The 23,615-nt window shown below is 43.1% G+C and overlaps 1 protein-coding gene across 1 annotated transcript in view; it reads left to right on the top strand.

Moving 5' to 3' along the window:
* KCNMB2 (potassium calcium-activated channel subfamily M regulatory beta subunit 2) overlaps window positions 1–23,615 on the top strand; it is a 1,063,037-nt gene that overhangs the window by 121,536 nt on the left and 917,886 nt on the right. The gene's annotated exons all lie outside the window — the stretch shown is intronic.

Below are 23,615 nucleotides of genomic sequence, written 5' to 3'. Positions count from 1 at the left end.
AAGGGGGCGGAGTCCTGGAAGGGGGTGGGTACCCAACAGGGGGCGGCGCCTCAGAAAGACCTGATGACCCACAAGGGGGTGGAGCATTCTCAAGCCGAACAGGTGGACTATAGCAAGGGGCAATGGGGTTCGCCTTACCTATGTCCTACCTGCGGTATAGGCTATCCATCCGATGTGAGGCCACAGAAGTGCTCCGTGGACTTGAATGGGCTACGTGTGTTTGGTCTGTTAGACCCGGGGAGCCGGCTGACCTCAGTGAGACCCATGCCCAATCTCCATTATATGGATGGTAGGACAATAGAAGGAAGCTGTGTGCATGGGACCACTAAAGAATATCCTCTGGCCAGAGTGATGATTCAGACGCCCGACCGTATGGGGCGCCCAGACGTGGGTGTGGTTCGGGATTTGATCTATCCAGTTATCATAGGACAGGTCTTTGAGTTGTTTAAAGACTTATGGAAGACAGAGGCCGGGACCGATTGCATAGGAATGAGTCCGCCCCGCCTAAGACAGCCTGTTTACCGTATGAGGTTATACCGATCCCCTGTGGTATATTGAGGTGCAAAGAGGAGATGGCACCTCCAAATAAGGACTGTCCAGAGTTAGGGATGACCAAGGGACATAGAGGGTCTCCCCAAGTTAGTGACGTGACGTCTCCAAAAGGAAGTGACAGTCTGACCACTAAAACCCAAGTAGTTTCAGGGGAGGAGACTGACACCTGGTTAAGCGGGGACATGTTAGTCCAGGACACCAGGGGGAGTGATGATGACTCCAGTAAAGACACTGACTTTAAAAAGGGGACAAACAAGTACAGTGAGGTACAGATGGGCGAGAAGGGTAAAACATCCTCTCGATGCCGAAGACGTAATAAGCGCCAAGAGGGGGCACAGTGTATGCCGTTTGAGGGTGCAGAGAAAATGACATGCCTGGTTACTGAAGACATGGTGCTAGTAACAACTGCTACGGTAGAGTCAAACGGTGATATCCTACAAAAGAAAGAGGAATCGGAGACGGAACTGACACATTGTAACGACAGAAATCAGCAGGGTGAAAACGCAGAAAAGGAGCCAACCAAGGACATAATGGGGGTGGTCCCTATGATTTCCCCGGGTGAAGCTGATAGTCTGTCAAGCGAGAGTGGTATAGGAAATGGAATCCTGGCGAGTGAGGGGGGAGGAATAATCCCCAACAGTCATGGTGAGCAGACTGGTGAACTACCTGGTGCTGGGGTGGATGACAGCGAATTCAGCCCCAAATCTCTAAAATGAACAGAGTGCCATGTTGAAGGGTGTGACACCCAGGCTGAGGGTGACACTGTAGAGACCCCAGAGGAAGTTGAAGGTAATGCAGTGAAAACCCAAGAAACAGCTGGCGCTGAAGTGAAGAGAGCCTCTGAGGAGGTGAAGTCTGGACCAGAGGTCTCATCCAGGACTGAGAGCCTGCCTGACCTGCTTGGCAAAACCAAGATGGAGGATATAGAGAAGGTCGTGGGTAAGAAAAGTAAGAAACCCAAAGGTTCTGAAGCTGAAGCAGGTACACTGGCAAACGGTGACGTGCTGCCAGAGAAATCGGGACAACAGTGGTCCGTGCGATGAAGCCATCGAGAAGGAGCCGACCCCAGAGTTGAAAGCTGAATTCTCTCCCGCTTCGGAGCAAGCTGACGAGCCACCTATCTGTGAGGTGGCTGAAGGTGAAACAGCTGAGACCCAAGAGAGGGGTGACTATGACAAAGTTGCACCCCATGGAAAGGCCGGAGGTGTAGAGATGGAAGAAGCCTCGGAAATAGTGTGTCGTAGACCAGAGAGGTCCGCAGGTGAAGACTCATTCAAGAGGATGAGCAACGGCCATCTGAAACACGAAACACTTCTTAGCCAGGCTACTGAGAGTCGAGTAAGGGAGCTGGAGAAAGAAGTGGCTGAGCTCCGAAGTCACTTGGCAGAGTACCAGTCCAAGTCCCAGGTAGCCTTGGAGCAGATGGAGCAGCGAGCGTGGATCCTGACCAAACTTGTTGAAGCAGGGGAGGCCCAAAGAGAGCTGACTCTGGAAGCTAAACTGGACAAGCATGTGGAAGCGGCAGGGATGAATGAGACTTCTGTAGTCAAGTGCATGGTGGATATACCTGAGGACTTAAGAGAAGCGTGTGCCACCGAGTGCATGCATGACGACTTTAAGAGAGCTGTGGAAGCGTGTGAGGTCTACTGTACCCCAGAGGCTGAACAGTTAGTGATATTGTCCACCAGTGAAATTACTGGGCAGCGGGTGGCTATTCTAAAGGACATACACTTCAGATGTGTTCGTATGAAGTGGCAGGTCCAACTGCAAAACGAGGAAGCCACTAGACAGCTAGAGTATAAAAGGAAAGCGCAGAGTCTGGCGGAAGATATCGTCCAAGTACCCTGGGCTCTGGTGGGGAGAGTCATTGGAAAAACCGGATGAGTCATGCAAGACATAGTGAATAAGTCGGGATTAGTGAGATTAAGAATCCCTGCTGCTAACGAGAGCAAGATACCCAGGGAAGCTGGTATGGGTCAGTTCGTCTTTGTCGGGACTGTAGAGAGTCTTGGGAACATTTGAAGCCTTCTTGAATATCGGGTACACAATGTACGTGACATGGAGCGGTTGAGGCAAGAAAACCTGAAAATTGAGGAGCAGTTTCGCCAACTGTGTGGGGGACAGCAGCTGTCTTCCACCCGTTGTTCAGGGGAAAGAAGTGGAAGATGGCTTGTCGGTCCAGTAGTTAAGACACGCGATAAAAGGAATCACCGACAGAGAGGTAACCTACGATGTACTGTAGATAGTGGCCGCTATGAGCTTAGAGATCCCGACAGTAGCCTTGGGGGTACACGAGTAAGCCTAGGTCCGGACAAGACTGTAGGTTTGACTGGGGACGTGTCTCTCTACTACGGTGACCCTGGGAGGGGGTCAGGGAGAGAACGGTCCGGAAATGGGACGTCCTTTAACCCTAGGTTGACAGTGTCGGGCGATGTCTCAGGGACTAATGCTCTTGGGCACCTGGACGGCCCTCTCGACTGGTGGGGCATGGCAGCGGGGATACCCTGTCTCACGGCCCCAGGTCGTTGGCAAGTGTTCTCCCCTACGGATTTGAACAGAGGGGGAGGGTATGTGAGGTATCAACCGGCTGTATTACAAAGGGCCGGTATGTTTTGCAGAAGCGTGGGTGCTCTGCAATGTGAAGTTGTCTGGGACCTGTGGTTCCTCAGGATTGCATTACATGCAGAGCCATGGAAGGATGTGTGATGCTGATTACACACTCCTTACCACCTGTGGGTGTGGCTCCAGGGGTTAAAGCAATCCTGTCTCTGAACCTGGGTGGAGTGGCTCTAGGGCAGTCTAGAGAGAGACTGGCTCTAGACTTCCAGTGTGTGTGCTGGAGACGAGTGAGAGCAGAGCAGGGAGCTCTGGATGTATCAGCCTGTGTGGAGGCTGAACACAGGGCTCTGAAATTGAGTCTGAGTTGAGACTGAGGTGAGTGCAGCCAGGCCAGGGCTGTAGGGCCGAATCTCTCCTGGAGGAGAGACAGACAGGGGTCTGCAGAGGGCCCTGGGTGCTGGAAGGAACCTCGGCTAGAGGTGTACGCTGGCAGGAGCCAAAGAGTGGGGAAAGTTGCTAAACTTTCACTATGGACTCATAATGGACTGGATGCCCACGGTACGTGGATTGTTTATGTTTAAGAGCAGTTTATGCTGAGAGTGTTTTTAAATAAACTGCCGGAATTTTTATAAAGAGACTGTGTACATATGTTGCCGAAGCTACCTCACACCGCTGCAAACGAGTGGAACCCCCAGGTTGCAGGGTGCAACGTTACAATACAGTCATATGAAAAAGTTTGGGCGCCCCTATTAATGTTAACCTTTTTTCTTTATAACAATTTGGGTTTTTGCAAGAGCTATTTCAGTTTCATATATCTAATAACTGATGGACTGAGTAATATTTCTGGATTGAAATGAGGTTTATTGTACTAACAGAAAATGTGCAATCCGCATTTAAACAAAATTTGACCGGTGCAAAAGTATGGGCACCCTTATCAATTTCTTGATTTGAACACTCCTAACTACTTTTTACTGACTTACCAAAGCACTAAATTGGTTTTGTAACCTCATTGAGCTTTGAACTTCATAGGCAGGTGTATCCAATCATGAGAAAAGGTATTTAAGGTGGCCACTTGCAAGTTGTTCTCCTATTTGAATCTCCTATGAAGTGTGGCATCATGGGCTCCTCAAAACAACTCTCAAATGATCTGAAAACAAAGATTATTCAACATAGTTATTCAGGGGAATTATACAAAAAGTTGTCACAGAGATTTAAACTGTCAGTTTCCACTGTGAGGAACATAGTAAGGAAATGGAAGAACACAGGTACAGTTCTTGTTAAGCCCAGAAGTGGCAGGCCAAGAAAAATATAAGAAAGGCAGAGGAGAATGATGAGAACAGTCAAGGACAATCCACAGACCACCTCCAAAGACCTGCAGCTTCATCTTGCTGCAGATGGTGTCAATGTGCATCGGTCAACAAAACAGCGCACGTTGCACAAGGAGAAGCTGTATGGGAGAGTGATGCGAAAGAAGCCGTTTCTGCAAGCACGCCACAAACAGAGTCGCCTAAGGTATGAAAAAGCACATTTGGACAAGCCAGTTACATTTTGGAAGAAGGTCCTGTGAACTGATGAAACAAAGATTGAGTTGTTTGGTCATACAAAAAGGCGTTATGCAAGGAGGCAAAAAAACACAGCATTCCAAGAAAAGCACTTGCTACCCACAGTAAAATTTGGTGGAGGTTCCATCATGCTTTGGGGCTGTGTGGCCAATGCCGGCACCGGGAATCTTGTTAAAGTTGAGGGTCGCATGGATTCAACTCAGTATCAGCAGATTCTTGACAATAATGTGCAAGAATCAGTGACGAAGTTGAAGTTACGCAGGGGATGGATATTTAAGCAAGACTCAATGATCCAAAACACCGCTCCAAATCTACTCAGGCATTCATGCAGAGGAACAATTACAATGTTCTGGAATGGCCATCCCAGTCCCCAGACCTGAATATCATTGAACATCTGTGGGATGATTTGAAGCGTGCTGTCCATGCTCGGCGACCATCAAACTTAACTGAACTGGAATTGTTTTGTAAACAGGAATGGTCAAATATACCTTCATCCAGGATCCAGGAAATCATTAAAAGCTACAAGAAGAGACTAGAGGCTGTTATTTTTGCAAAAGGAGGATCTACAAAATATTAATGTCACTTTTATGTTGAGGTGCCCATACTTTTGCATCGGTCAAATTTTGTTGAAATGCAGATTGCACATTTTCTGTTAGTACACTAAACCTCATTTCAATCCAGAAATATTACTCAGTCCATGAGTTATTAGATATATGAAACTGAAATAGCTGTTGCAAAAACCCAAATTGTTATAAAGAAAAAAGGTTAACATTAATAGGGGTGCCTAAACTTTTTCATATGACTGTATATATATATATATATATATATATATATATATATATATATATAAATACACACATGGGGGAACTAAACATTTTTGATATAATTACTAATAATAATCATTCAGATCATTTGCGTTGATTCTATACTCAATTAGTACAGTTCTTGGGTTTTTTTAGAAAGCCAGTAGCCAGTATCTGTGTTTTGATGAATATTGTATATATTACTGTATTTAGTGATGAAGCTATCATCACTATATACAGTGAGTAATTTTTTTTTTAAATATTTAGTTTAAGAATCGATATTAGAAGACCCCTTAAATAGTTTCCATGTGAGTTCCATTTTAATGTGACTTTCAGCTATTATGGTCACTTTTCAGTGTTTAACCTTGACTGATAGTTAGCTTCCTTTTCTTCTAAAAGGCTGGACTCACAAGAACATATGAAAAAACTGTCCCATTCTCATCCAGGAGAGTAGTGCTGTCAGTGTGCAATCCAATTTTTGCTCAGCAGCTATTAGTCATTTACAGTCAATTACAGGACCATTTACAGTGTTCTTCGATACATGATAGTAATGTATCCATAAAAACAGACATCACTAGGATCCTCTGTGTGCCATCTGTGTGGCGCCTGTTTTTTTCACGCCCATTGACTTGTATTGGCGACTCTCGGACGATTTTGGCAGCAAATTGTAGCATGTTGCGACTTTTCGCTCAGAAAAAAGCTGACCTACTGCTCTGCCTCATTAACTAACTTTGGTCCGAGTGCAATGAGAGATTTTCTCATATTGTATTCATCCAATTTACACCCTCATGTGAGCATACCCTAACCTGGAGAAGTTCACATTTCTGTGATTCCTTTGAGGGTTTTTTGCACACGCTGAAAACATAGAAAAACAGAGCTAGTTATAGTGAATGTGCTAGTTATTTTATCACTTTAACATGTTCCATTGCCAAGTGTTAACTGTCTTGCCAAGTGATGGGCGGACTCACAGATGTTCAGGATCAGCAGGTCTAAAAGGGTTTAAAAAAAAAAACTGTTCCGGCCTGGAATTGATCCCACATACCTGGCAGGATAACACCAGTCCCCGTATGAGTTTAAGGGGGACCAGAATCTGGCATTTACAAATGGAGGTAGAAGGGATGGGAATTGGAACAAGCGCATTATACTTACCGGTCTCCAGAGTGGCTGTACCTGCTTCTGGGGCCATTTATTCTACTTGTGGGTCTGCTTATTTATCTTCATACATATTCACTGCTTCACCCGCCCTCCGGCAGTCCTGCAGTCTCGGATTTGTTGCAGTCAGACGTGCCCCCAGCCTGTGTGACAGCGTGTCTGAGTGCTTGCAATAACAGGCGCTGTCTGCAGGTCTATATCGTGGTATAAAAATAAATAAAAAAATTGCCATAGGGTCCATTCATATTATGATATCCAGCACAGATAAAGCATACGGCTACAGGCTGCAGCCTCCAGCCATGTGCTTATTTTGGCTGTGTATCAAAATGAGAGGACCAGCATGTGGTCCCCTTAATTTTGATACCCAGCCATGATAAAGCCTGATAGTCGGGAGCTGGTATTCTCAGACTGGGGAGGCCCATGGTTATCCCCCCCAGCCTAAAATTAAGCAGCTGCTCAGTATTGTCGCGTCCATTAGATGCAACATTTCTGGCACATTTCCTGGCTCATTCTGATTGCCCTGGTGCGGTGTCAATTTGGGAAGTAAGGAGTTAATAACAGCTCACAGCTACCACTAAGACCTAGATTTAAAAACAGCTCACAGCTACCACTAAACCCTAGATAAGTAATGGGACGCATCTATGAGATCCCAACATTACTAATCTGTAAGTGTAAAAAAAATAAACACAAACACCAAAAAAATCCTTTATTTGACATAAAATATGAAAAAACACCCTTTTTCACCAATTTATTAACCCCCAAAACACCCAGCTCCGATGTAATCACCATAAGGGCCCATGACGATTACAGCTCTGCAACATCTGAAGTGACAGAGAGCGGGTATAGAACATAACCACCCGCTGTGAGCTTTAGGTAGAGAATGAGCTACGCGACGTCACTCAGGCTATTTGTGGTCACAGCTGGAGGTTCCCAGGGTCATCCACTTCTGAGTGCAGGTAACCTGACCTCAGATGACCTCTTTGAACTGAGTGACCTTACCTCTGGTATGGTCACAAACCTGCATCTCCTGGCAGAAAACTATGCATTTTTCTTGCCAAGAGATGCAGATTTGGTGCTGAAATTTCTACACCATATTTCTGCACCCAATCTACTCCTGACAAAAAAACAACACATTGAAAGACCATGCGATTTTGATGCAATAGTGATGCAATTTTTTTTTTTTTTGCCAGGTGTTTTATATTTGGTGCAGGATTATGGTGTAAACATTTCTGCACCAAATCTGCATTTCTTGGCAAAAAAATGCACAAAAACGGTTTTGATGTCGTTTTGTACCTCCTGGCCCAAAACCAGACCAAAAAATTTTTGTTAAATTTTTTGCCCAGAACTGCAGATTTAGTGCTGAAATTTTTGCACCGTATTACAGCATCCAACCTATATATCCTCGCAAAAATGCATCAAAACTGAGGAGGTGAAGTCACTTAGTTAAATGAGGTCACCTGAGGTCAGGTTACCTGTGCTCACAGGTGGAGGACCGTGGAAACCTCCACCTGTGACCGCAAATGGCCTTATTGACGTCACTGCTCATCGAAGAGCTTAGTGTCTGCCTGAAGCCCACAGTGGTCACGTTCTAAGACCTTGCAGTGCCACTTCAGATGTAGCAAAGCTGGAATCATTGTTGGACTTCATGTGGATTATGCCAGACCTGGTTCTCTTGGGGATAATAAAGGGGTGAAAGAGGGTGGGGTTTTTGTATTTTATTTCAAATAAATGATTTTTTGATGTTTGTGTTTATTTCTTTTCACTTACAGATTTGTAATGGAGGAGGTGTCATAGACACCTCCCATTACTATTCTAGGGCTAAGGGGTGCTTTACATGCTGCGACATCGCTAGCATTTGCTAGCGATGTCGAGCGCGATTGTACCCACCCCCGTCCCACTGCCGATATGTGGTGATCGCTGCCATAGCGAACATTATCGCTACCGCAGCGTCACATGCACATACCTGCTCTATGACGTCGCGAATGTGACCGGCGAACCGCCTCCTTTTTAAGGGAGCGGTTCGTTCAGAGTCACAGCAACGTCACAGCAGTGTCACTGAACCGCCGCTCAATAGAAAAGGAGGAGATGCGATGATCAGCCGGAACATGCCGCCCACCTCCTTCCTTCCTCCTTTTCCGGTGGACGCAGGTAAGGAGATGTTTGTCGTTCCAGCGGCGTCACACATAGCGATGTGTGCTGCCGCAGGAATGACAAACAACATCGTTACTGCAGCAGCAACGATAATTGAGAATAGGGGGTGATGTCATTGATGAGCGATTTTGAACGTTTTTGCGACAATTCAAGATCGCTCATCTGTGTCACACACAACGACATCACTAAAGCGGCCGGATGTGAGTCACAAATTCTGTGACCCCAACAAGATCGCTTTAGCGATATCGTAGCGTGTAAAGCCACCCTTAGTTGCTGCTGTAAACTGTCATTAATCCCTGATTTCTCTGACTGACACAGCACCAGGGCAATCAGGATGAGCCAGGTAAAGTTTTGGGATTGTTGTATATAATGGATGCAACAATCCTGGGGGTTGCAGGCTGCTATTTTTAGGCTGGGGAGCCCAAAAAGTATGGGTCTTCCCAGCCTGAGAATAGTAGCCCCCAGTTGTTGGGCTTTATTTTGGCTGGTATAATTAAGGGGGACTGCACAATTAAGGGGGACGCATATGGTTCCTCTTGTTTTGATATACAACCAAGAAAACGTGCATGGCTAGGGGCCGCAACCTGCAACCATATGCTTTATCTGTGCTGGGTATCATGACATAATGGACCCTATTAAAATTTATTTATTTATTTTTTGTACCACGATATAGACTCGGAGACAGATCCTGTGATTGCAAGCAGTCAGACATGCTGTCACACAGGCTGGGGGTGCAACTGACTGTAACCAATCAGAGACGGCAGGACTGCTGGAGGGCAAAGGGCACAGTGAATATTTATGAGGGTAAATGAGTGGCCTCGGAAGTAAACTGAATGGCCCTGGAAGCAGAAACAGCTGCGCCAGAGACCGGTAAGTATAGCACGTCTGTTTTATTCTTCTTTTCTTTATTTTTCCCTTTTTTTTTTTTTTTTTTTACCCAAGTTGCTGGACATGGATCACTACTTGGAGTTCCCTGAGAACTCCGGGCCCAGGTCTAGTGTTTGGATACTTTTGAATCTGACTTTTACAGTCTGGGTTCTCCCATAACTAGTCTTAACTTTTTCAATGTGAAGGAAACTAAATTCTATGGAACTGCACCACATTCTGTATAAGTGAGAAATTTCGGAAATAATATTCTTTGCAATTATTATAACATGTTTAAAGAAGTTTTAAGGCTAATGAAAGAATCAAAATCAGACTTATAAATTCACAGTAAACACAGAAGAAAAAACGTAATCCAGTACCAAACAAACCCTATTGATTTGCTTTCAAGGAAAGCTTTCAACCACATTACTATTTATCTGCCTCAAAGGTTTATATATGCATGTCCTTTACTAGGGTCGATGTTACATTCAGCTTGCTTCAGGATCACCATTTAGTTAATGTTTATTAAATTCTATCACCCACTTTAAATTTAATGTGTTTGGAAAGGAGGAGTCCTTAAAAATCATCAAGGACGATGAATTTGGAGTAATACAGCAATATTTTATTTCTTCCATAACAGTGGCTCATACATTTAACCGTTAGACAACCACAACATCCTATTGGCTTGATAGAGAAAAAAGACTCTCTGTAACCTCGGTGCCTTACTGAAAACATTTTTGTTGGAAGCAGGTGAGTTGTCATGGCTGTCAGAGACCTGATGAAGGCCACTAGGTTTGTGGACCTATACTAGTAATAACCACAACTTTACTTACTCCTACTTCTTTACAATTGATGTACAGTAACCTTGAGCAGCCATATTTGAGATTTGCCTGCTCTTCACCAACTTTTTTGTGGAGAAGAGGAGCAAGGAGAGGACATGACAGCTGTGACTCATAACTAGAGATGGGCGAACCAACAGATGTTTGGGTTTGTTGAGTCCAATCGGACTTAAAAAAAAAATTCGGTTTTGGACTGGATTTGAACCAGAACATGAGCCCAAACTCCAAACCCCATATAAATCTATGTGTTGTAAAATGTTGCTAGTAAGGGCTAGGGGGCTGCAAAGCAGGAGAAATTTACTTACTGAGTCTCCTACACAGCTTTCACACTACTTCCGGGTCCGCTCATTAGCTTTCATGTATATTCACTGCTTCCCCTGTCCATCCTCTGTGACTGTGTCTGTGTTGTGATCTGTTGCAGTAAGACTGCTAGCATAACAGCGTTAGTGATTGGTTGTGGAGTGGAAAAATTAATAATAATTTTAAAAAATGACTTGGGATCCCCCATATATTGATACCCAATGCAGATAAAGCAGATGGCTACAGGCTGCAGCCTCCAGCTGTGTGCTTCATTTTTGATGTATATCAAAATAAGAGGCACCCCATGCGGCTATTTTTTAATTATTTAATTTAATTATTGGTCCCCCAATTTTGCCACCCAGCCAAGAAAAAGCAGACAGCTGATAGCTTGTACTTTAAAATGGGGAAGCCCATGGTTTTTGGGCACCCCGGCCTAAAAATAGCAGCTCGCAGCTGTCCCAGAATTGTTGCATCCATTAGATGCAAAAATTCTGGCACTTTACCCGGCTCATCTTGATTGCCCTGCTGCAGTGCAATTGGTGTAATCTCAGGGGTTAATAACAGTTGTGAATTGTAAAAGAAAAATCACAGCTACCATCAAGCCGGAGGTTAGTATTGGGGGAGGAGTCTATTAGACACCCCTCTTACTAACCCTGTAATATGAAAAATCTCTTTCTCTAATTTATTAACCCCCCCAAACTCCCTGCAGGACTGACGTAATCCACACGAGGTCCCATGACAATCCCGGCTCTGCTACTTTCTAAGGTCGCAGTATGCAGTCACATTACAAAATATGATCACTTACTGCAGCTTCTGAGACACACTGGTGGAGTTACAGCTGTGAGCAGTTACATCAAGTTCACCTGACATCACAGCTGGCAGTTCCCACGGTACCCGAGCTGTGACCTCAGGTTAACTATGCTGTTACAATTGCACTATTAGTACTACAAGATTCAAGTACAGTCATTGTGACGATTATTCTGAGGCATATTATGAGAATATGACAAATGTCAGTCAGCTGTCACTGTACACACACCTAACCTCCTGCAGCTCTGCCAGAAATCAGAAAATGGTGAAGGTGTAAAAATTCCATTAAGTTCAAGAAAGCAGGCACTCCCCTGCAAAGTGAATTGTCCAATTTAGAATGGAGGCAGAGAACTGCAAGTTTATGATTGAGCCTCCAAGGATTAGGTCTAGACTCTGCTAGTCGGAATGCAGCCATTGAAATAGTTACAATATTGGGGAGTGTGTCGCCTCAACAAATTAGGCAGGCATATTTTCAGATTCCTGACAGAATGATGCATGTCCCACATATTTCTACTAAATTGTAAGATGTGCAAAGTCCTCATTAATTATTAACTCCCCAAAGGTAGCCCACAGACATATTATATTTCCTATCTATGGATAGATAAGATCCTGGTGGAAAATATAATATTCATATCTTCCGTGTGGCATGCTCAGGTGCAGAGTTGTGAGGGAAAACTGAAATCTATATTTCCCTGGATAAGTAGAAGGCCAGCCCAGTCTGAGGTCAAAGGTGGAATGTGGCCAGATTCATAACCTCAGAGTGGAAATCTTGTGGGCATTTTTTTCTGGGTGGCATCATGCAATACACATGTGAGAAGTCTCAGAAAACTTGCTGCTCCACAGCGCCCCCACTGTACCAGCCAACTACCATTCATATCCATAAGGAACAAGGTAACTAATTGATCTGTATATCTGTTTGTAACCACATCTTATCTGTAGCTGTACTTCTGACATATATATATTCTGTAAATAACATCTTGTATATAGTGTATTATCTAGTGTGCCCTTATGGTGATTAAATGTATATAATTTAATCTTGGGCTGTTTCTTCTATCTCAATTCCGAATCCCATGTCTGTGAGCTCGGCTTAGTTTTACATGCTACCTGGGCTCGTTTCTGGCTCGATATAGTACTACTAACAGACAAGGTCTATATCCAATGAGAAACTGGTGGCAGTCTACCTCACTGTACCGGACGGGCAGAATTCTTTTCCACTGGGGCTAATGGAAAGTTCCTGTAGGCCTGTCGGGGTTGTGGGAAAGCTGGATGCCGCGCCGGAGGTTACGCAGCCAACTCGGTTCTGCTCTCCATGCCTCCCTATGCCCGCTGTAACAGGAACTGTCAGTGCTGCATTGTGTATTGTGCCAAGCGGACCTTACGTACACCTTGAGGGCACAGAACGTCGCTTGTTGGCAGAAGTGACAAGGTCATCTCGCGTGGCCTCGACGTATTAAAGGCATCAGGGTGAGGCTGCAAGGTGCGGTTTCGGCACAGATTGACAGGGTTCCAACCGAGCGGAGGAACGTCCGAGTGACCTCCTGGCCCAGTTCGTAACATGTCATAATATAGCACCCATAAAAATCAATACAGTCTCTACTGTATCTCTGTATGAATCAAATTCATACAAAACAACACAGACAAAAATTGTAGCATGTTCCATTGAGTGATGTAATGGCTTCTCCCTGGCAGAGTGGCCTTTGAATTCATGTTGATACAGTACTTGTTTCACTATGGATAATGACACAATCTTACCAGCTTCCGCCACAATCTTCACAAGGTGTTTTGCTTTTGTTCTTGGGTTGATATGCACATGTCTGACACGTTCATCTCTGGTACACAGAACCTGTTTCCTTCCTGAGCGGTATGATGGCTGGACATTTCCATTACATTGAGACTACACAGTAGCACGTGGGCACTCTATGGCTCCACACATACAAAACACATGAAGCGACTTTGTATAAAGTCTGACTGTGCATCACGTTTTAAACTGCTTTAGCATTTGTCCACTAATAAAATCAGCTTTGATGGTAAAATGAGAAGACTACTATAATCCTTTAGTCTATTTGTTTCCAAATTGTACATTAAATGTTGTAATTTAGTCAAATAATCCGTAATAATAAATTCTCCCACAGAGAACTAACATATCATTTTCTCTGCTATGCTCAAGATGGATTCCGTAAAATCTAATCAAAGAAATGTGTAATTGTATAAACTGGACAGTAGTTTACGGTTTCATTATTATTTTATTTGGTCTGCTCTAAAATTCATCTTCAATTCTGGTCATTTCTCGTTCAGTCAACATATAATCCAAAATTCCTGAACAGATAATGATTTAACCAGTTTTAAATGTAGCAGTTAAAGTCACAAAAGCAAATAGTAGGGCCTAGCGTGCAACCTTTGTGGGATTTTTCTTGCCAAGGCCATTAAAATGTAAATCCTTTTTAAAATATATGTTAACTCATTGGCTGTGAAACGCACATGTCGAACAATCAAATTTCTCTTACTCATCATCTCAACTCTTTGCTTGCTGATAAAAAGTGATGGATGTTTCTGTTCTACAGGCTGCTATCAATGTGTTCCTACAAAGGGAAATCTTTTGCTGACACCACTGATGAGGACCTTCAAAATAAATCCTTAGGATACCATCAAAGAATGTAGAGCTAGTGGAGCTTTCAAGATAGTTCAAATCCCAATTAACACTATATATAACCATTTTTATTTGAGACTTGCTCTGATATTCAACTGAAAGCTACTATTTTAGAAAAAAAAATCCATTGTTTATTGACTGGACTGGATTGTGAACTTTGTAGCAGTTAGGTTAAGCACCTCTATTTCTATGTTAAGACAAAATTCAGTGGAGCTGCACTACAAACAGCAAACAGCATGTGCATAAGCTAAGGGATCGTTCTGTTTTCAGCATCGATTCTTGCAAGGAATTATTATCTTCAAGACAATGTACAACTTTACAGTAAATTATTTTATTGTTCATTTACTTCCTAAATGCTTAACACATAGGCTTGCCCCCAGGGATTTTGCACGGGGGGGGGGGGTGGAACATCTGAGTAGGCCCCTAAACAGATTATCATATTTGCGACTTTTATGTCACACCATAAAGTGAAAATATGCATAAAGTGCAGTCCAATAAAATGACTAGTGTCATTCCTCCTGGAGGAAGTGGTTTCAATACCGCAAAACGGCCGTCGGAGGTTCCCCTCACTCGGTCCTTGCTCCCCTGAATCACATTTATACTTGGGTAAGCTTTTTCTCTTTATGGCCTAAATGTCTAATATGTGGTACTGACACTAGTCATTTTATTGGACTGCACTTTATGCATATTTGCACTTTACTTCAATCTCATTGTCTGTAGATTTGTTCTCAGCAATGTGTTAATGCCTTATTGCCTTTGAGATATCCTTATGTGGCGCCCCTGAATATATCAGGGTGCCACAGGGTACTGCAATACTTACCCAGGGTGCAGGGCCTACCTCCCATGGTTCCAGTTTCCCAATCGCCAGTGTCGCACCATCAGCATCAGAAATCCCAATCACACTTCACATCAAACCTGTCAGACACACCAGTGGGATTGGCTAAGCTGGAATAGGGCCACCTACCTAGGGGTCAGGCAGACTGGTGGGAGGGAGGAAGTGAGATTACAGTCAGCTCTCGAGGTGAGAGGAGTTTTTAAAGTAGCCCTCAAAGAGTAAGGAGCTGGGAGTTGTAGCTCCCGGGGAGTGAGAGCAAGCTACGTCGCAGACAGTGGTCAGGGACCACAGGAGTCGGGGAGCAGTGGCAGTGACATTGGAGAGGGTGCGACAGACATAGTCTAGGAGGACTGTCGGTATCAGAACCCCAAAAGAACTGACAGGTACCGAGCATGGCGGGGTGCAGGACCCTAGATCAGGGAAAAGCTTCAGGCGCCTTGATAAGTAACCTGTGGAGGATAGTCTCTTTATGAACTTTCCCCAAGACCTCAGAGATTGAAGGCATCAGCACAACACAGGGAATAGGGTTTTCCAGAAAAACAACCCAACTGAAATCCCAAGTGCCAGCCATCAAGAGCACAGCTGCCATACACATGGGTAGCGGTACCCCAACAGCTTTACGCCAAGAGGCCACAACGGACACTAAAAATTGTGCATGGAGGTAAAGGTCCGGGCTAACAAATGACACCGGTGGGAGCGGACACCTGGACGGGCTCCCCATGAAGTGACTCTGATGCACAGAGATTCTGGTTTATCTATGGTGTGAGTGTCTGCTTTATATCTCCATCCAGCACCACGACTACCGACAGTGAGTACTCTGTTCCCCTGCATCCAGCTCTCCCAATAATACCACCAAAAATCCCAGAGGCCGGGGCCTTCCCTACCTGCGGAGGGACTTACACCTTGCTGCCCCACACCATTTGCCCCGGTACTCCAATCAGCAGCGGCAGTACACCCCTTAAAGCAACCCGCAGGTGATGTCACGAACTTCTCCCCTGAAAATATCCCCTTTTAAAGGATCTGAGCATTAGCTAAGCCCGGGTCCGGACCCCTCGAGTCACGACCACCCCGGATCCGAGCACTCCGGTCTGCGCCGAGGCGGCACATTTACCCATGAGTATGCTCCTATTACTTGTAATATTATTGGCATAATTTTGTAGTCAGCACATAGGCACTTTAGATTCTCTTGATTTTCCATTTCCTGTTGTTTTCTATCTAGTGATTCACGGGACCATTGTGTTTGATCCCCAGCCTTCGCTTTTTTATCCTTTTACTATGTCTTTATATTTAAATCAAGTAATCTTTGATGCACCTTAAAGCTCCCTTTGTTTTCTGTGTTTCTTATTTAAAGATAATGCTGGAAAATTAGGATACTGGAGCCAGAAGCAGAGGGGCACCGGACAATAATGCCTGAACGTACTGTGGAGACTGCAAGTATTTACAAAATAGGCCCTGTGTGATGGCCTATCAGCAGGGAAGGGCTATGTAATAAATATAGGAATACCGCGACACCAGAGAAAAAGGCTAGGTGGAAAACCATATAACAACAAAGACTAACTGCTAATAGTAAGACGGATGGAAATAAACAACTGTTTAAATGAAGTTGTGTAAAGTTGTGTAGATTTAGACAAAATTGGCTGAGAATCCCTTGCACATGCTGGAGCGTCATCAGCCCCAACAGCGCACACCAAGAGATCAATCACAGGATCCTTGATCTTCACCGCAACTCCCGGACATCATCCCCGGTCGTTCACATCGCGCAACGCCGAATTGGCTGACATTTTGTAACCTCCAGACATCATCCAATAAGGACTGCTTCACTTCTTTTTAATACAGGTTGTGCCCATTATGGGCATGTTTTAACTATTTTAATTATATTACATTTGAATACATCATCCTAGGTCTGTGTATTTCCAACTGTATATCTTGATGAAGCTACATTGACCAAATTAGCCAGACTAGCAGCTTGCATATAGTAATTTATAGCCTATAAATTTTAATTTTCATTTTTTTGCATGTGATTCTCATGAGAACATTTATTTATTTATTTCCAGATGTCATCTTACTTAATCTTTGCTGTTATATGGTTTTGCACCCAGCCATTTGCTCAGGTAGCGCGGTATTCCTATATCTATTACATATTTTCAGATAATGTTTGAGTCTACGTTTAGTGGCTCTATTGGGGCTTATGTATGAAGAAAAACAGGATTAAGGAGAATGTACTCATGGACCCATTCACAGTAATAATGCAGACGGAGTCACAGTGCGCTCTGTCAGATATTATTTTCCGGCCATATACCCCTAGTTGAGGTGAGCAGCAAGATATAGACTTTATGTGACTGCAGACTGCTAAATTGTACTTTATGTGTTGCGCACACTATCACATTTTCCCAGTATTTCTAGTGTGAGTGGGCGGTCACACAGACATGTGCCTTACTCCAGATTCAGCTGATAAATGGAGCAAAGGGGCGCACAGCCCAAGAGTCAAATATAAATTGTAATTAGAGGGTGCTCCATGCAGAACAATACAACATGTAATACGAACAAAAAAGCATTCAGCATAAGAAAAGCACTCAACCCATATCTTATAAAAAAAAATAACACATTTTATTAGTGTGCATATAAAAAGCACTAAAATAAACCAACAAACCACACAAAAAATAGTGCCCAAACCCATAATCAGAGAAAATGCAAGGCTAACCGTCAATAAATATACCATATAAATCAAATGTCAGGAAATGAATAATTTCTGCTCATATACAAAGTGATAGCTGCATACAAATAAACAGAATACAGAAATCAAGGTTATAATAGAAAGCACAAAAAAGCGCATGTGCACCAAAAGCGCACAAAAGAATTATTTTAATGTTGTCCAAAGAAACCTTACATATAGAGATTTACGTAAGCTAATGGTAACACACATGGTAACATGGAGGTATGCATAGGAAGACCCATCCTGAAGTGACTAAACATAGGTCACGGTGGAAGCAATAACCTGAACCAACACGTATCGCTATGACCGTTTCATTAGGAGAATACAGGAGCTTGCTACATCTAAAACCAAAGCACAAATACATACACAGACATACTAATGCCTGATGTGTAACTGGTGTGTACTGGTTTGTGTGAACCCCATGGCATCCGGAAATGGCAGGTGTGCAGGCGCAGGCATACATTTGTAACCAGGAAGAAGAGCAGAGCAGTGAAACATGGCAAAGTGGAACTGTATACACAAGGATCCGCAAGGGTAAGCAGATAGCTATTCAAAAGGGGGTTACGTCAGTCAAAAACAGCAAGTGCGCAAGCACAGCTACACAACCTTAACTAGGAAATAGATCAAAACAGTAAAAACATAGTGAATCAAAACGCATTACAGTGAAGTTAAATAGATGTGCATGCGCAAATACAACATCACGTCTGCTGTGAGCTATTACGGTATTTGCATATATGTATTAAGTAACGGCACCAAGTATGAACGGATGTTAATGCCTTACAACAGTTTTCAAGCAAAGTAGCGCTTATTTAAATGGTCACTATTCGGGCACCCATGAAATAAAATAGATGCTCAGACTGTCCATGGCACAATATAGACACAATAGTATTGTCATGCACAGACATGGGGAAGGTCCGGTGCACAGCGAGACAAACAACAAAAAGGGGTTCACCACAACAAACAAGGGGTACACTGGGGATACTTTAACAATTGTGGGCCCTGGCGGTAGGGAGGGGGATGATGGGACACATCCTGCACTCACCGACAGCTGCACCTTGCGCTCCTAGCAAGCCCTATACAGGTTCCGCACCTGTCGCTGACCACAATACCTGAAACCCTAGGAAGACCTGCGGTAAACCTGGATAGTGAGCTGGCAGGTGAGGATCACTAGCCCCACTGCTGAACTAAAATAACATGAAGAGAAGATACAACAGACAGGGGAAACAACAAAAGATAAGGCCCAACTTTATAGCTGCCGTCAAACACCAGGACTGCAGCCTACACTGCTTAAAATAACAAAGAGTTCAGTAGCTCCTTCCACATCCAGGCCTAGTGTCAAAATCAGAATAACCAAATATCTGCAGAGTAGTAGGAGCCAAGTCCAGCAACAACGATATAGCCTTGTAAACCAGAGGCAATATTGACCAGTCAATACGATATTAGGAAAGTAAGTTTAAAAGATTCAGGTTGAATCGGATTGAAAGACCAGAAGAATCATCCATCAAAGTTTCATCAAGTTCCCTAATCCCAATTTCATATCCTGTCCGGGGAGGTGGACTCAACTATTCAAAAGGGGTAAAAAGATCTCTTGGTAAGACTTTATATAAAGTCATTAGACTAGGTGAACCTAATAGAAAAAAATAGTAAAAACATTGATCATAAAACACATATTAACGTGTAAGACTATACTTATACCATGTTAGTCCCTCAGCCTAGAAATCTTTTGAAAAGAAGTTGTTCATTAAGCCCCGATGGGGACACAGAGCTAAAAATACAGATCCATCTGGATTTTAACCAAAGTAAGTGCTTCTGATAATCATAACTTTTGATGCTTGTCTTCAATTTTTCCTTGCCGACCACCTGCAGGCCCGAAGTTTTGCCTTGATGGTGCCTGAGGAAATGGGAGACAATCAATGTGAGAGTCTTACTTTTTGAAAGGTCCCCCGAGGACAAATTCATTATTGATATATGCTTTTGAATACGTAGCCTGAGCTTTTGAGTGGTATCTACTATGTAAATCCAGTGATGGAAAAATTATAGCATAGCTGACAAAAGGAGATTTGCAATTAATGTGAGACCTCAATTTGTGTTGACTCCCATCTACAATATCTCACACACCTTGAAACCCCACATCTCACACACCTTGTAGTCTCAAATCTCAAACAGCCTGTACCCCTCCATCTCACATGGTTGATTAGTGTTCTTCTGCTTCTGCAGCACTCACAAATATCAAATTCATACTAGTGGCTATTGATTCAGGCCTGGGAAATGGTCTCTCCAGGTTGGCCTTTTTACAATAGGGGTCTGGGGGCTCAGACAGCCTGTACCCCTTTATCTTACACAGTTTGCACCCACACACAACCTTCACCTTCATATCACCAAACACCCTGTCATAGTCTGCCCCCCACGTCCCCTTGTTTCGTCATTACCTGTCACATGTGCCCCCATCTCCTCCTGCTTCTTATTTACCTCCTGCTGCTTCCAACCATCAAAACTCTGCGACCCCTCACACTCAGGAAACATGGGCATGACAACATCTCAGGTCCTGTTCCACTACATAGTATTTTCTTCCATCAGGGCAGGAGTTGATTAGTGTTCTTCTCCCTCTGCAGCACTCTCGAATATCAAATTCAGCTTATTGGCGCTTAATTCAGCCCTGGGTAATGGTAGCTCCAGGTTGGCCTTTTTATGTCAGGGGCCCGGGGCGACTGCCTATCTCCCCCTCCTCTGGTAGCTACACTACTGGCCTAACAGTGTGAAAAGAAAAGAAAACAGCACTTTTTTGTTTTTAAAATCCATCCTGTCTCTCTAGTTATCCACTATAAATAATTCAGCTAGTCTTACTTTATGTAGCTGCTCCATTACACATGAAAACTCATGATACACGTCTCTTCCGTAACGTCATGTGATCACGTGGTGACCCCTTCAGAAATAAATGCCTTAACCTTCATCCGGCTGAATAGGTACAAATGTAACTATTCCGTTTTAAAATTGCAATAATTTTTTTTTAGAAAAGCCGTAGAGGGCTGAAATTTCGTGACATCTCAGCAGTTTCGGTCCAGAATATATTGGCCAAATTTTAATAAAATATCTCCACCCCCTTCCGAGATAAGGGGTCGAGAAATTTTGGCAAAATTATGCAACCTGACGGAGGCTAATGTAATCCAAAGAGGGTCACCACCTCAGTCAATAGAACCGCCTCTGTGATGCAACTGTATAGACTGAACCACATAAGTTCTCCACAAAAATAATGATGATCACTTAATGGCCTTGTCACACAGTTATAACAGAATATATCACAGTTCAGCCTCCATGGCCATATATTTATTATCCAGTAGTTTGCTCAATACAGTATAGAGGGAAGGATATTCACAATGTTACCACTGCAGGTAGAGATTATACTGGCTCTAGCTATTCATGTGATGCTATTCTAATGTAACATGCGAATGATACCAGAGCATGGAGGGTTAACATATAGGCTGAAAGCTGGGAATTAAGATTGAGTCTATTAGGTAAGAAAACAGGAGACTGAACTGCATACAAATAAGTACACTATATATAAGAGAAAAGCAGAGTGTGATAGACAATCGGTTAATGTGTGCAGTTATTGAAGAAAATAAAATGTAAATTTTTCCATTAAAGAGTAATTACATTTTAATTATTCACCAAACATTGAAAAGTTATGCATTTATTTTTAGAATATACTTTATTACCTTATTTTGCTTCCTTCCCACCAAAACACCATGGTGCAGTGCTATTTCATTGCCCAATTAATGCTCCTTTATAAATTGCTTTCAAATGCTGCTCAGAAAAGATCCATTCACTCTGTGTATGAATATTCCCCTGTCTGAGTATTGGGGAGGGGAGAAGAGAGACTGACAGGGGTAGTCCGATACATAGACTGTTTGAGTATAGGGTATAAATGTTTTTGAGTAGCAGTTGGAAGCAGCTCATTAAGGGGCATTAACTGGGTATTGAAGGGTACTGCAGTATAGGATTTGAGAGATGTGGAAGCCAAATAAAATAATGTACTGTATATTTCAAAAAATCATTACTTCTCAATGTCTGAGGAATAATTAAAAAAAGTTTCCTTATGCTTTAGGGCTGTGCATGAGATAACAGAATAGGGTCTCCACTTTTTTCCAAATACATCTGTTACATCCACTATTGCAGCTCAGTCCTATGCAATTAATTCACTAATAAACCATTGGTTAAAGGGACACACAAAATCTAGGTTTTGTCAATTTATCAGTATTTTTGCCAGAAAACTAAAATACTTTGAAAAGTTCCAAAATTTTCTAACAAGATAGAATTGTCCAAAATGGGCAGAGCTGGAACAGGACAGTACTTGGCTATCAAATCAAATCTTTTATATAGCGCTAACATATTCCACAGCTCTTTACATACATCAGGAACACTGTCCACATTAGGGCTCACAGTCTAAAGTCCCTATCTGTATGTCTTTTTAATGTGGGAAGAAACCAGAGAAGCTGGAGGAAACCCAAGCAAACACAGGGAGAAGAGAACCCGGAGGAAACCCAAGCAAACACAGGGAGAAGAGAACCCGGAGGAAACCCAAGCAAACACAGGGAGAACATACAAAGTCCTTGCAGATGGTGTTCTTGGTGGGATTTGAACCCAAGACCCCAGCGCTGCAAGACTGCAGTGCTAACCACTGAGCCACCGTGCCGCCCCTATGTCAAGATGTCAAATAAAGACAGTGTTGACGTTTCTTACACATGAAATGCTACTCCAGACACTGACGAGAAAATGCACCAAATTCATTAGTTGGTGTGCAATTTTGAACAATTTTGGTGCATTGTATTCCAGCAAGCCCTTCATTACAATTGGTATGCGGAATGCCAGTCTTACTGAGTCATCCCGATTGTAACTAAAATTGTTCTTTAAACAGCGTGCTTAAAATGTAATAAATTCTTTGTTTTTAATAAACCAAAGAGAACAGAAGTGCCAAAAAACGAGGGATCACCAGACATGAAGTTTTGAAGTAAATATTTTACATCTTTATTGAAATGGCTGTATAAAATGTAACAAACAACACCCAAGTTGCCAAAAGCAACCGTGAACAAAATAGATTAAAAGCCTTTAAAAAACATCAAACACAAAATATCACACAGGTCTGAACAGACATCAAGCAACTCAGTAGTGTTAACTTGCAGCGATTTGCAAAGTAGATTCTGGGGAATAAATGTGCACTACATGCAACGATTTATAGATTCATAGAATACAACAAAAATTTTTGTGGCAAAAAATGCGATGCATTGAGAACCTCCTGTCTAATCAGCATAGAACAAATAGTGCATAGCACCCAACAGGGAGTTAAATAGACAGGGTTAATGGTTCCCTAGTAAAACACATAAATGTTGCATGCATTCACGTAAATAGCCCTAAGGCTAAAAACACACTTACGCATAAAAAACGTACGTGTCTCACGTTCCGTTTTTCGGGTCCATGTTCTGTTTTTTATGGGCATTTCTCCGGTATGTATGACATCTGTGTGATGGCTCGCCGTGTGTACGTGTGTAACGTCCGTGTTGGCATTAAAAACGTACGTGTGTTGTCTGTGTGATTTCCGTTTTTTGAGATCCGCTTTCATACCCAAATTACGTTGTTAATGCTTCATCATGCGATTCTGGTGGGCTTAATTGGTCAATTTCCGTCCCTCATCTGTTTATTAGGTTAAACATCGTTTAAATTCATTGTTTCTGGGCTCTTGCACTCATTATACAGACTCCAAAATGTCTCTATCAAATGAAGCAACAATGTAATTGCTATGGTTGATATCTAGGAGATTTGGTGTTAGGCGACATATG

The sequence above is a fragment of the Anomaloglossus baeobatrachus genome, chromosome 3, assembly GCF_048569485.1.
Source record: "Anomaloglossus baeobatrachus isolate aAnoBae1 chromosome 3, aAnoBae1.hap1, whole genome shotgun sequence".
Classification (NCBI taxonomy): domain Eukaryota; kingdom Metazoa; phylum Chordata; class Amphibia; order Anura; family Aromobatidae; genus Anomaloglossus; species Anomaloglossus baeobatrachus.
Note: the sequence above shows the minus strand (reverse complement) of the source record. Positions and strands in the feature narration are given on the sequence as shown.